The 12333-nt window shown below is 33.2% G+C and overlaps 1 long non-coding RNA gene across 2 annotated transcripts in view; it reads right to left on the reverse strand.

Moving 5' to 3' along the window:
- The window catches only part of LOC105336842 (uncharacterized), a 57957-nt gene that overhangs the window by 12542 nt on the left and 33082 nt on the right, over positions 1-12333 (reverse strand). For both annotated transcript variants that reach the window (XR_010715224.1, XR_901527.4), the window contains exon 4: positions 4341-4437. This is a non-coding gene — a long non-coding RNA (uncharacterized lncRNA). The remainder of the gene's footprint in view (positions 1-4340; positions 4438-12333) is intronic.

A 12333-nucleotide genomic window follows, 5' to 3' on the forward strand; every position in this document is an offset into this window, starting at 1 on the left:
AGATTTATTCTAGAAGCCAAGAACCAAATTTGATATTCGAAACAGATGAGGTTTATTATCTAAGATATTTGAGTCGAAACAAACATCGCGTTGATCATCTTAATAAGTTAGAACTTCATCATATTCATACTTTTCAAAAGTATATTAAAAATTTAAAAGTAAAAGTCAAATTTCATATTAAAAAAATTAATCTTTCTAATGGTGGGATAAAACCATTTAGATTGATATTTGTAATTCTGTTAAAAACACTGAGTGAGGTAGGAAGATTTCCACACCTGAGCACAGATTGATAATATAGAAATACACACCTATTGGCACTTACAGACTCAGATAATCCTATCTCCGGGGTAGCAATGTGCACCGAGAGTGGGTGGACATTGCTAAACAGAAAAACGTGCAGGTAACTCTCATGCTCTGTTCAAGAACAACCCTAAAAAATTATTCAATTTCAGATATCCCAAGATTACGAAGTAGAATTTTATTGTCTTTTTTTAGTGAAATTTAATATCATATGTATAATTGCCCAAAACTGTTCAAATGTTTATGGCCGATTAGTCATTGCGTGGGTATTATGTCGTTAAATAAAAAAACCAGAATATTCAACATTAAATTAAATCAGCTTTATTACTTTAAATGTATATATCGACTCCTCCACCTACACCATATTTTAATAGCCAGTGATGCAATTGAGGAGTTGGCAGATATATAAAGAAACAGTGCAAGACAGTAAACAACTATAGAACTACAAAGGGGCCGCACTCCAAGCTCCAATTGCATTGCAAACAATGAGCACTGATACTAGAGTTGTATCAGTTGGACAACTTCCCCTTGTTCAACAGGGTCTTCTACTTCACAAAATGGCACAAACTCTTTACCCCCACGAAGTATTTATTCATAGACTCGGTATAAGATATAGAAAGCCAAATCTATAATCAATCACTCTGACTAGCCCCTGAAATTGGCTATTTATTGCCTTTATTTTCAGTCACAAATTATGGCATGTATGAAGGCAAATAATTGCTTTATCTCTAGTTGTAAATTTTACCTCAATTTCTGCCTGCAAAAGCTGATCTGTCAACCAAGGAAATTGATAAGCATTCAACACAAGCGATTCTCTGTCTTAGGTTCAAAAAACCAGGGGATCACTGCTGATCATCTTTTTACTAATATCAGAAATTTATCAACCGGTCTAAATAGACCAGGAAAATGGTTTAGGATTCCACAATTAAGTTTGTGTAAATTTCTCACAGTCCTCGTCTGTAAGATTGACCCTGCATGTGCGCAACACTTTGTCTTGTAACGTTTCCATAGAAGGGGCTAGGACTAGGGAAAAGAAAAACACCCTATAAAACGCTTCAGGATTTTTGCTCTTAATGTAGTTTTTATTACAAAATCTAATTTAATTTATCTAACCTGGCTGGTAAATAAATCCAAAATTACTAACCAAAAAACTAAAGTGGTAAATTCAAAAAGTTCATAGCAGCAAGATTTCAATGAAACACATGCAAGGACAGAAAACAAATTGCTGTGTAGTTTTGTAGCAATAATGTATTTTATCTTATTTTTGGTAATGTCACTGACATATTGTTTCAGTGTAATTTCAATGATAAGTTAAACCTACTATAAAGCAGATTTTATGATAAATGCATAAAAGGATAGATTATCAGTTACATTTTTGTGCATTTATTATTTCAGAGCTGTTTCCTGCTAACACTTGGCCTAAATATATATTTTTTCTTTCCTTTAATTGAGATATATAACGGAACATGTATATTTAAATGTACCAAAATACAAATCCAAACTGGTGATGAATGTTTATTCAGTGATACTAAATATGCAGACACTAATTTTGTATTCACTCCATTTAATATCAAATTAGATTAATTAACTCTAAACTGTGGATTGTGGAATTATTAAAAAAAAACTTGCACATTTTCTTCATTTCAGTTTGCCACAAACTATTGCAAGTATGAGAAAAAAATCTATTGACTCTCATTGGTCTAAGCAGCCATGGCAGATATACATCAGAGACAATTTTAATAGTTTTGTCTAATTTCTGCTGTTCTCTGATATTATCACTCAAATGACTGTACATGCTAATTGGCCACTTATTTTTTCCCCTAGCTAACAATTCATCACAATAGCTGACAGAGCCAGAAATTTTTTTGTAGTGATCAAATTAAAAGGAAAGATACTATCAACATTTCATTCCAAAAAATATCTTAATGAAAGGAATAAAAAATATCTTTGCCACTGCGAAAACATTTTATCACCCATTGATCTCTGAGTCACACATACGTATTTGAGATGCATGATGGAGAAATTAATCTTTTTAGTCCCTACATTTTTTAACAGTACTAATGTACTGCAAAGTAGTAGATTGCTTTCAGATTAAATTAGTGTGTATAACTCTGTATTTGATTGGATGTTACATCTGACCTTCAACTTTCTCAAGGTCACTGGAATCGTTTTTCACAACTTAAAAAAATAATAGAATGGAATTGTCTTACGTGAGCAAAGGAACAAAAAAAGCACACAAATATAAAGAATATAATATCATAACTATGTATATGTCACTTCAGCTTCAATGCTTTTGACAAGTGCAAAAGTATCACCTTCTCTGATATGTTGCTCCTACACTGCTACAGTTTATAACTAAATTCCAGTCGCAGACAGCGCGGTACCTTGTCAAACTTAAATTACGGAGATAAGGAAATAAACTCTTTTTCCGCACAATAAATGAATTATGTCGTGTTATGATATACGAGACTTAAATGTTTTATAATTTGAACATTTATAAGCAACAAGATATTATTTGATGGTGTTTATTTAAAAACGTCCTGACATCATGCTAGAATGCCTTCGCAATGAAAAGACAGGTTCTTTTCTAAGAGGCCTTGACTTGAGAAGCATCAATATCATACACAAGTGATTTATAAACAGAAAGCTAATTACATTGGATTAATTCTTGCCAATGCCTCAATGTATGAAATGAATCCCTACTTATATGGAGAGAGAGAAGTAATTTAGATGATTTAAACATTTTACACAATATTCCCACTTCATACTGAAAACTGCTTTTCATGCCAACCTGGGATATACGAGTTGAGCACGCACATAAAACAAAAATCATCTGTTGACCTTATTCACCTGTTCAAACGCAAGCCTACCACTGAATGAATGCATGTACCCAATAGGTACTCAAGTTAATATTCAGGTTTGCAGCAGAATTCCTTCAGAGCAAATCTGTGCCTATGTTTTGTCCACTTGTTGACAACCCCCCCCAAAAACAAACTCCTCACAGAATTCTTCAAAGCTGACAAACCAATTACTCATAACCCCACCAAAAACCCCTCCCCTTCAATATTTGTAATTCTATTTCTCCCATTACAAGAAACTTCACATAAATTAATCAATGAGGAATTTTAATTTTCCGAGATTCATTGTACAGGTAATCAGCCCGTACTATGGTCGTGTCCACCAGCGTTCTGTTGCTGAAATCCAGAGGATGTGTGAGTCAGCTCCAATATGTTTCGACATTGTTTAATATTATTTCTCCCTTGCACAGATTAGATAGAGGGAGCTGTGTCTCCCTTATCGAGTGTTTTTGTGGAATTATCAGCAATTAGGCCCAAACATGAGGATCTGTAGAAATCTAGCCAATAAACACAGGGGGCTGATCTGACCCTCTGTTGTGGTAGGGTCCCCTGTGACAGATTAACGCTGATAAGTAAGGATTTTTTATTTTACACTTTATCATTTTGGAAACTTCCACATTTCTTCCCTAATGAATTGACTCCTTGACTTTATCGGACCCCTCTGATGCCTTTATTCTGGACATTCTATTAGTGTCACAAGCACTTTTGATTTACAAGAAAGGGCAGTGTTCATAAAATTCTTCCGTGAGGAGTCTTCCTTAAAAAAACTTTCCAGGAATGTGTATTGTACAATTGGTCAATCAACGAACATATAAAGGGACTAAAAACAATTACCTGGTATATACATTTATCAAAACAATTCAAACTCAAAATTTATGGGTAATTGGAAATTCATATTAACATATAAATCATAAAATCTAAAGTTTTGAATCATAATTTGTTTATATAGAAATACACTTATGAAACTTGTCGGCCCTTCCCCCAAAAAGCCAAATACCAAATTCATTAATATTCAGTACATGAAACTCTTCAGCTTAAAAACGTTTGCATCTTTGTTTATGAATGACAAAACCTTGATGACAAAACAGGCTCTTTATTAGCAAATTAATTGCAGCTTGACGTCAAGGTTTGTACATACATTAACGCAAGTAAATGCGAGATCGATCCCTTCCTATAACTTACCTTCACTTCCATGGCACCACTGTCTGCCCATCTTACTTCCACCAAACTACAGAAGGAGTTCTATACTTTTGACATTTCTTTGATGGATATTGAATATCTGCAAAATACCAATATGGTCTAAGATTACATAATACTGAGCCACATTGGCTGACGTCACAGCGATCATGGCTTCCCTTGTAAACAAGAGTGGCTGTGGCTATATTTTGGTGACTTATTTTTTGATATTGCATCTAATAAATGTCAATGTGTGATAGAGTGTTGACAAACAGGCTTCATTAATCAACATTGTCTCACTTCACACACCTCTGCTGTTGTACTCTCTATTGGTTCTAAGAATTCCACTTGAAGGATTGGCTGGTTCTAATTCAATATGCTGATCAGATCATTTGAATTTCATTGCATTTATTAACTTTAATACTATATTTTCACTCCCTATGTTAAGTGTTGCCCTTCATTATGCCAACAGCTGACAGTTCTTAGATGTTATATAGTGATAGGACTGATAATGGGAGATTTGTCATTTGATAACCACATACACAATGTATTGTATTACTCAATATCACTCACTCCTTGCTGTATAACTTACACAATACTACTTAAAAAAATTATGATATAAATGAATTTCACAACTACAAAATTTAGAGAGCATTGTCATTGTTCTAATACATCAATAACCACTTTTTAAAAATAAAAACTTTAACAAACTGCGTAAATTGTAGTAAAATAAGGATCCATCATAGGCAGGTGCTCTTAAAGCCGATTTAACACTAATAATATTCTTAATTAAGAAATTCAATTTAAAAGTGGTTTTTTTTTGTTTTTTTTTTAATAAATTTACCCTTGCAATAATGCAAATTTTTTAACCAGAAAAATTGCAAAAAACAGTCAAGAAGCTGAGTTTTACATATGATGATAAGTTTCCTTGAAAAGTGGTTTGACAATGAAAATCAGTCATATGATGCAAAAATTTCAGAAAGAGTACAAACTCTCTTTCTCAAGCAATGTATGTTTATTCATCTAATTCTGCGATGCTAAGAACACCGTTCTTGACTCTTTGGCCTGTTCCTTTCAGAATTTGGCAGTCTCTAATTTTTTGCCATCCTCATTTCCATAAAAAAGTCTGTTATCAGTAGCCATGCATAAACATCTATCAATTTAAAAACACAAATTTGTCATTTCAGGATCTATCTTTAGTGATCTTTTAACATAAGATTATATATTTAAATAGAAAAATAAAATTTGAAATTCAAAGTATTTCTTTTGTCCAGAACTCGTCAAGCAAACTCCAAGATGCATCATAATTAATTGACAAAATATGCATGGACAAGGAAATCGTACAAATAACATCTGCTCATTGCTTCATAATTAAATCTTCTTTTTTATTTGAAACTATTTCTCCCCTCTCTATGGCGTTAAAGGCTTATTGTAAGACTTACAGTATTATAAAGTTATGTGTTGAGCACCAATAAAATCTTAGTTGATAGATTAAACAGTGAGGCAGTTTTAACATCTTCTACATTGGCACCAGACTCCCATTCTTAATTTCTTATCAATCCTAAGCCCTGTGTTGTTATAGTCAGATAATAGTATCATAAACTTGGAATCTGGATGCTGCAAGTGTTCTCTTGGTAATTCGCTAATTAATTTACAGCAGAGGATCTTTAGAAAACCTGTCCATTACACCTATCATAAATTTCAAGAGGATGGCAACAATCTATTCTTCACCAGGTACTTGGGCAATTAGTGGAATCTGATAAAAGGAGTCACATCTCGAACAACTGAAAGATTTATTGCGGTGGAATAGAGGCAGGTTATGTGTGGCCATGACAAAGTAAAAAAGACCAGAAAGTGTCTGTCCAATATCTATTGGACGACTGGAATGTTATCAAAATATAAAACACGTAACTGTCCATACAACCAATAACCTTGCTTGCTTGTGGAGTCAGTTTCGAATTTATAAATGCTAAACATATTCATTATTAATTTGTGGAATTGAAAAACAACAGACCAATGTAAAGACTTTAAATACACATTTTAATCTAATTAACCACATGTTAATTCAACTAATCACTAATGAATTCACTATGGAATATGATGAATTCCAAGTGTTTACTATCTATTTTGAGAAAACCCATAACAGATCAACACCTATTTGAATATAGTACAACCATTGCGACATGGCTTTTTTACAATGCAATGTATATATCCAAACAAATCATGGGATCGTTGTAATATGACGAAGATGCATAAAAATGTGAGATCTTTTAATTTATACAAGTGCATACGATACTGTACATATATCAAACAGACGTGAATAAAATAAGACTATTTAACTCAGATTTCATGCCATGTCATCTGCGCGCTGCTTTGAACCAATCACAGTTGAATTGGTAATTGAAACAGACTATGAGTACTTCAATAGATAGTCACAACAATATTTTAAAGAGGCAAAGAATCGCATGCATAACCTTGACATTCAAAAGCATTAACATGTCACAAGAATATTTAAAGAATTCTTGAAAACTATTTTTAACATTTTTTTAAAAATCCCCCCACCCTTATTTTGCATTTACGATGTTTATAATTTGACGTGCGATTTCTCAATCTCTTTGTCTCCATCATCAATCGTTCTGTACGTAGGCTTGCCATGAAGGGCCTGAACCATGCATTCACAAAGCAAGATCCATCATTTCACTTACATTTATTTTTCTAATTTGATATTACAATTTTTTGATGAAATGGCTGTCAATACAGTTCATTTGCATAACCCGGTAGTAATTTACAACCAAACTCATACAGTGAACATTTTCCGTAATTACAAATGTAATTAACATTTTCAACATTAACGCCCATATATTTTTTAATTTTCTGAGAATTAAGTCCAAGTTTTATCAACTGATTTTCTGATCCAATGACAGTTCTTATGTGTCAAAGCCTGCTACAAGATTTGAATACATATCTATTCTCATTAAGATTTGTCTCTAGTTTATGACATCAAACTATTTTCCTTCAGTGACTCTGACAAGACAATGAAACGCACTATCTATTTTTTTTTTTACTTTTACCAAAGTTTACTACGTGAATCTAAAAGTACAAGTATTCCTTCACAAGGTTTCTGGAAATCAATATCTTTTAAGACCTTCCATGTACTTGATGCTAAACCATTACCGGTATATTTTAGAATAGAAACCAAATTTCTCTTTAGGTTCATGATAAAAAAAATGTAATCATTTAGGGTCATCTTTTTACTTAAATCCTGCTTATAAAATGATTTATGAGAACATATACTAATTCAAAGCTGCTATTAAATAATCACTTTAAGCTGATCATAGCTCAATTTAAGCAAATAAATGTTGAAAATTGAAATTTGGAGGCTTAGTTCTACTGATAGAAATTTGGCATTGGTAATGCTTCTATTTTGACTGTACTAATAAGCAAATGACCTCCAACCTTCTCCAAACTTGAACTATTGGTTTATCTAAAATTTCAAATTCCAAATTAAATGATTATTGAACAGTTTAAGTTGAGCATAATAAACAATCTGGTGAGACATAGCAGTTTAATATCTCCTGATATATCAAATCATCTTCTATGGGTTAAGTCTTTTAACCCCAATCAATTGACTACAAGACAAGACTAAAAATTTGAAAATTGAAATTACTGCTAATGCACAATCAATCTTGTAGTTCATTACAAAAGAACATGCGTGATTGTGTTGTTACTATAATCAGACATCCTCAGGAAAAAGGAAAAATTGTCCCAGACTTATTAACGAAAATGCACTTTACAAAGCCAAATTTGTCTGAATTGTAATTCATATGATGACAGTAATTTATGCATAATTACAGTCTGCAATTAAAGAACATGTTCTTCCAAACAAATTGAATGAATCAAGGGCAGACTAAGGTAGTGAGTAGAATAGTTAGGTATGGGAATGGACTGTACTATGACAGGAAACAGAGAAAACACACAAAAAAGGAACACGGCTCACAAGGAGAATCAATACCACCTCTAATAACGTTACAACTATTATTAGAACAAATTGGGATACCATATTATCCATAATGACATGATAGCTTGTACTTTACAGCACAATGAAGTATTTAATCTCCCCACAATGTTCAATATGGGAACTTTATGTTTAGCTGCGATATTGGGCAGGATACTTTTTTCAACATCTCAAATATAAGTCAATATGAACTTGGAATGCAATCGGGAATTCTAAGATGCTTGTCATCTGGAAGAAAAATTTCTGGATTTGAATGAGTAATTTTTGAAAAGCCAGTCTAAGGATCAAAATCACATTAATCAAACATGGAAGTCTCAGCATTAACCATACATGCAGATACACTGAAGCTCACATCAAATCAATTTCTCAGCTTCATACCTTGTGTTTTCTAATGGAGTCACTGAAGCATGGCCTATAATGTTTTTTTGGGGGGAGTGTATGCCTGACCTCTTTCACAGCAGCAAGGCTCCCCGTGACCTATGCCTGACCCAGGACCTTGATGAGATTGTCAATACTCAGAGGGGTCACGACCTCCAGAAATCACTTCATATAAAAAAAAATCAACCTTATACTAAATGGGTAAAACATGTCGCCAAGCAGATGCACTTAATAGCAAATGTGGGTTTTAAGGAAACTGGATAATCAACATGGGGAGACAGATTGTGCCTCTGATAAAGTTAAATATAGTGTAATTTGAAAATGTATCAATATAACAGTAAACTGCTGGGAGTTGAATCGGTATTAGTTTTCATGTTTTCATACATATTTCATAAAAAGCAAATAAAAAAATTTAAAAAAGATTTGCTTCATATATATGCATTTTTATATAACGATTTGTTTTTTAAATGTTACATCAAAAATTTGAAATGGCTTCATTAATGAAATTGAGCAAGATGTGAATTTCACTTAATTATCTTTAAGAATTTCACTTATCTTTAAAGTTATCATATAATTGTTCTGCTTTTATTTTCCATTAGGTTACATGAGTAAGTTAAAAAGCTTCATTTCTTGCTTTATATAAGTAATCTTTTTCCTGACACAAAGCAGGATACTACTCTTTATCCAACAATAAGAAACAAATCCTGATTACAGGATAGCAACGCTAAGGAAGAGCAAAAACGAAGAGTCAGAAATAACTGCAGCGGCTGGCTTTTCATTGATAGTCTGTATCTCCTAATCCCCTGCATTCCATCTGCTAAACCTCTGCAACAGGTCTCCCATTCAACAGGTCACTGCGTCCAGGCAGCTTTCCTTCCGATTACGAATTCAAATTCGAACAGCTCTGATATGAATGCAGTCTCCTTGACCAGAGGCAGTGAACCAAACATTAGATTCAATGGCAATGACTAGAGCAGGAGGCAGATGACCACTAATTAGCTGGGCTTTATCAAAGACATTAACTTCATTTTTCACCATCAGATCCAAAAGATTGTTTAAAAAAAAGATAGAGGGGAAGGATTGGAGAATGTCCAAAATCATAAACATGAACAACCTTGCTCTCCATGACATATTCATTGCTTTACTCAAACAACGATTCTATTGTGTTTTTGGGGAGAATATCATAGGCGCTGCACTAAAAACAACAAAAGAATTGATTTTCACAAAAGGAATGATTGTCGATCGCCTTGCCGATTCTTTTGTTCACTTTGACCACTACAGGACATTAATGGTCAAGTATGAATGTCTTATATTCCAATTACACAAAGCACAGGCTTAAAAAATTACCCCCCTAAAAAACAAAAACTTGAAGTTTTTCTACCTGCGATCATGACAACCTGCCAAATGACCTGCCATTGCACCAGGTCAACTTACACACCTCTGTATGGGGTTGGTCAACCATTATTGTTGTCAAACATGCAAAAGCCAGCTGTGACCAGCCTTCAAGTCACCAAGAGCTCTAGAATGGGCAACTATGAACAAATAGCAGTAATTGGCTCTGCTTAAGTTTAATTACAAAAACGCAGAATGAGAACAGTATCCGTTGCACCTGATGCCTTTGTTAGATGTTGGCGAAAGTTAAAAATAATGTTAATATACTGTTGCAAGGTACAGTGGGGAGAATGCACCATGTCAACCAAAGGCACAAAAACTAAATGAGGCTGGAGAGACTGCACTAAACACAGCAGCTGATACTGGGGGAACAGCTGATCATTCCGTGTAAATCAATTAGTATCATAATACAATATCTAATTATTTACAACTACTACATCAGTCTTCTAAAAAAAGCCAGATTTTGAATATTTCATATAACATTGATGGGACTCGATATATCCCTTAATTAATATCCTTTGTCAATATTGCATTGACTTCTCAAAACCATTTGAAGCAAAAACGATAATATGGTTTGATATCTGCTTGGGTACAAACAACTCAGAACTGTTCATCAAATAAATCAACAGAACTGCAACCATTACACAACAGGAAGAAATTGCACACGAAATCATTGATATTGGAGCTGACCACTCCTTTGGTTTGGTAAGACATTGCAGTTTATAGGCAGTGGTTTACACCTAACACACCATTTAGTTCTTAATCCTTCAGTTATCTGCAAATGACAATAAATGAGTAGAAAAGCATTTCACTTGTCCCCTTTATCTTCAAAAGAACCAAGTTGTTTGACAAAGTTTAAACTTCTTGAACAAAACTTGTACTCAGCAGATACACACAGAGGCCCCAGCAGAACTCGCTCTAATGCAGACTCGAGAGTATTGGCAGGTAAACAGAAGGACTAGCTCAACAAGCCAGATTTTTCTTCCATGACAAATTTTTTGCACTCTCTAGTGTTGATCTTTCTTGAGATTATCAAACACATTTAAAAACTTATCAATAATTAAGAGCCTCTTTATAAATCTCACAATGAAGGGTAATCCATCTATCTTTTGTGTGGTGTGTATTTATACCATCAAAACTTTGTAAACTCAAATTTCAAAGGAAATTTGATAATAAAATACATATTACCCCCTAAACACAAGCTATAAAATCTTAACACGCTGCATATCATAATTCATAACAAAGTTTACATGAACACTTAATCCATCTTTGTTTTAGATGGCTGCGAAATAGTCTTACAGAGACACTTAACAGCAATCCATGAAAATCAAGATGATATTTAAACCAAACAATCACAAATTTTCCTATTTTAATATTTTATCTATATATGGACGTTTTCTTTCCTCACAACAATATACATTTTCTGAAGCTCTGCCAATACCCCTTAGCTAGATGAAGGATACTAAGTGACATTTAGTAGTGCTTCGTTGTGTCCAAATTTAAACATATAGTAAATAGTTCTGAATGGCATGGCTATTTTAAAAGGACAAACCTTTAAGCAAGATTTGCTCACTTCAGTATCAAATTTCATCTAAATTTGTTACAAGAATGACAATTCACCAAGGATTGTAAATTTGCATTAAAAATGTCTACAAATTCATACAATTCATAATGGTGACTTGACGTAGTGTGTGAATTGAAATGCATTCATTTAAAAGTATATATGATCATCTCAATTATCAATTAACACAAAGAAACACTGTGTACTAGATGTTGGCTTCACTTAGTGTCAAATTATGACTTGACAATAAAATATCCTAATCGCTATTAATTACTCCGACAAAACTCCGCGTTTCACGTTATGTCTATACATATAGACACGCACTGTTCACAGAAAAATCCCTCGTAATTACCTATCATCCCGATCATTATTAACTACATGAAAAATGATTTTTAGTTTATTATTTTGAGAAGCAAATTAGGAGAATGATTGATTGATACGACCAAAACCTGATACTTTTATGCTGGAAAATATTTATAACCCACCTTAGTTCTTTTAGACAAATACAAATTGTCACTTGAAAGTAAGGAAGGCTTTTCAGAGTATGTAAAAAATCTGCCTACGCCCATTTTTTTTTTTCAATTGAACTCAATTGTCCATTTCAATACACATATATCAAATATAAAATCTTTATTCAATAACGTATATGACAG

The sequence above is a fragment of the Magallana gigas genome, chromosome 6, assembly GCF_963853765.1.
Source record: "Magallana gigas chromosome 6, xbMagGiga1.1, whole genome shotgun sequence".
Classification (NCBI taxonomy): domain Eukaryota; kingdom Metazoa; phylum Mollusca; class Bivalvia; order Ostreida; family Ostreidae; genus Magallana; species Magallana gigas.